The sequence below is a fragment of the Corvus brachyrhynchos genome, unplaced genomic scaffold, assembly GCF_000691975.1.
Source record: "Corvus brachyrhynchos isolate BGI_N302 unplaced genomic scaffold, ASM69197v1 scaffold5, whole genome shotgun sequence".
NCBI classification, from domain to species: domain Eukaryota; kingdom Metazoa; phylum Chordata; class Aves; order Passeriformes; family Corvidae; genus Corvus; species Corvus brachyrhynchos.
Window position 1 is genome coordinate 8,637,477 of NW_008238321.1, and position 3,488 is coordinate 8,640,964.

Sequence of the window (3,488 nt, forward strand, 5' to 3'; positions counted from 1 at the left end):
ATCCCTGTGGCAGCATTCCATGTGTGTCTGTGGGGTGTGATGGAGGTGGGGCAGGGTCTCCTGGTGCTGTGCCAGGCATGGTGTCCCATGGCTCACCACCCCTCCTGGAGCTTTTGCTCCCACAAGGATTCCATCCGGGGGTGCTGGGGTGAGTGCAGCTGGTGGTGATGGCAGCTGCTGAAACTGGGGGGAGCAGTGAGGTTACCTGAGAGGATCACATCTCGCAGAGCCCAGTGAAACCTTTTCTCTTCCTTTTTAATTTTTTTTTAACTTCTTGTGGAATAACACATAAAGTTCAGCAAATATTATTCAAATATTTGTGAAGTCAAGGCTGGTATCCTCATGTCTGACAGCAGCTTCCTTGTGTCCTTTCTCTGAAAGGACAGAGGTTGATCAGAAAGATCAACCCATCTGAAATGAAAATTCCTCAGTGACATGTTTACTTTTTCACAGCTTGTTTTCTTGCCTGGATAGGAAAGCCTGAGGTCATCAGTGTTTAAATCTTGGTTTAAAACCCGCCAGCCTGTTGTGGGCTGGCAGGTGGAGGCACAGCCGCAGCATGCAAGAATCCCTCACCCTGAACTCCCAAATATTCTCTGCAGAAGTTAAAGATTTCATGGCAATCAGTGCAGGGGAATGGGGTGTTCCAGTCTCCATTTAAATTTTTCAGATGACCTTAGTGTTCATTCCAGCCCAAAGTTATACCCTTTTGTATTCATTCGTTTGATCTTATCCTGTTTTTCCTGTTGGCCCAGGAAACCCTCTCCCATCTCAATCCTGATATTTAGGGATATCATCATCCATCAGCCAAAACTTTTCAATATATAGTGCTAAAATAACTAACAAAAAATATAATACAAAATAAACTGAGCTTCTCCACCCCATCTGCATGAGCAACATTTCCAGGCCCTGAATCACTTCTGGGGCTCTTTTCCTGGACACTCCCAATGTGCCACCGTGCTCTTGGCAAGGGGACACCAGAGCTGGGGACATCGCCTTCCCTGCTTTCACCCTGTTGCCACAGCCACAGGAAATACACCCTCCATCCTCACCCCACCACAGCCAAGGACAGAGGTTGTCCACACAGCTGAGGGGACACAGAGTTACTGTGAAGTCACAAACCTGAGGACTGGCCCCGGGAGCCTGGATTATCCCTGAAGGACCACAGAAACATTTCTAGCAGTTGTCCCACTAAAATAAGGCTAAAAGTCATGGTTCTGCCATGGCTTCCACATATTTTCCTTTCCAAGAGAGAAGTTCTCCCATCCTATAAATCACACCTTCCCTTTTTGTTCCTCGAATCTCCTTGTGGTTGTACTAAAAGAGGCAATTCTGGCTTGCACTGAGCTGAGTGATCTGGCTTATTTTTTAGCAGCTGTCTAAAAATGTTACCGGAAGGGTTTTATTTTTTCACTTAACAGGTGAAACTGGGGAGGCTCAAGAACCAATCACTTTGCAACCCCACTGTGAACCCCACACTCTTCCCCAGGGCAGCTGTACCTCCCAGCCCCGTTTGTCCTCCCATCAGGTGAGCTGTGATAGGTTTGTGTCGTTAGAATTTATCAGTTTATCTGAGCAGCAGACTCAGCTCCAGCTCTATTTGTACCGCAGCCTGATGCCAAGTCAAACCACACAACCAAGGCTGTGGCATTGACAAGATCCTCTTTATCAGTCCAAATCCTAGCCCTGTAGAAATGAAGAAGTTAGCAGAGGTCTATTTTCATCATTTTCTGGGATTGGCATCAGTTACACCCCTCCTTTAATTAACTACATGTTGCTTTGTATTCAAAGCCATCTCAGTATTTCAGCAGTGATGGATGCCAAGCTGGCAGCTTCCAAATAACCCAAGGGGCCTCATTGCCCTTTGCAAAATACTGGCTTCTTTCTAGAGCTCCTCCCAGCCTGGATATAGGAGCAGGGTTTGGGTCTGGGAGACCAAAACACCCACGCTGCCCTTCAAAGCACGGTGCCACATCCCTGTGCTGAGGTGCACACTGGTGGGTCCCCCTCCAGGCATGGCCCCTGGGCAGCAGGACCCAGAAGCACGTGATGGTGTGGAGAGGGTCCCACTGTTCTTTGCCAACTGTTTTCCTTTGTGGGTGGGGTGAGGATTTGAACCCAGCCCGTCCCAAGTGTCCCTCTCAAGCATTAATCTAACAGGGTGCCTCTGTTTCCATGACCCTATTTCCACCCTCAGCATTACACTCCACTCCAGCTCCCTGAGCTGTTCCAGATGTTTTGGAAAACCCCTTGCAGTTTGGTAAAAGCTCCAGAAAACAAGATAATTTCTCCCATCAGACAGATCTAAAGGAGGAGGAGGAGTAGCAGAGGATGTGAGGAGCAGAGTCATGGTTGGATAACATCTCCTCAGGCTATGATCCACATCAAGTACAAAACAGGATTGATGAAGTGCTGAGGCAGGTCAGAGCTACCACAGCTCTCTCTTGAAGATGGAGGGCAAACCCCTGCAGTCCTTGTCCTTTTCCATCAGTGGGAGTTTTGCCCCTGACTGCAGCAGATGGCATTTCCCTCTGAGCCTGCTCCACAGCCCTGAGGGGTTGGAAACCCACCATCAGCCATGGCAGGAGCAGGGAAGATGGATACAGCACATTCTGGAGTTGCAGCTCTGTCCTCAGGTCCTGAGCATGCCTTGGCTTCTCCTGAGCTGCTACTGAGATGCAGATGGGATTCAACCCCAATTCCCAGAGTTGCTCTGTGAGCAGGAAAACTGCAGCCAAAGCGTGGGTGGGTCTGGGTGGAGCGTTCTGTGGACTAAACCCCTTGCAGGACCCGTGGCATCCCCCCACACTGTACTCTTCCTGCCAGTTTGTGTCCCTTCTTCTTGCTGAAACCTCGCACTAACAAATGTTTCATTCATAAAGCATCCCTTCACCTCCCTGCTGAAATTCTCACGCTCTGCTTAGTTCTATCCATAACTGTATGCAATCAAATTATGTATAAACCCAGCACCAGAAATAGAGAGGGACTAAATCAACAGCCTGGATTCAGCCTCCACCCAAGTCAGGAGTCACTGGAAGCTGGATCTGCCTCCAGACTTTGTGGCTGGAGCCCATCTGCAAGTCTAAGAGCCAAAATGAAAATAGAGAAGAAACCAAATAACATGGCATCTCTTCACCCTGACCACAGGCTCCCTGGGGCAGGGGCTGTCAGTTTGTTTGTCTCAGGAAGAACAATTTTACTGTCTGCAAACGAGGAGCTGGAGTGGGGTCAGGGAGCCTCGCTGCGGGAAGGGGCAGAGAGGAGCAGAGCTGATGAGGGGGAGGTGGGCTTGTTGCTCCTCCAGCTCCAGAGGAGCTGGCAGCAGGATGGGCAGCAGCAGACATGGCTATAGGGGAGACCACGCTTCCTCCTCTTCATTCCTCAGCGCCACTGTGAGCCCCAAAATCTCCAAAAAATGTGATGCCATTGGCTACCACCTCCTTGGCTGTCCCCAGTGCAGTCCCTGGCCGCGGGGCGGGACAGCAAGT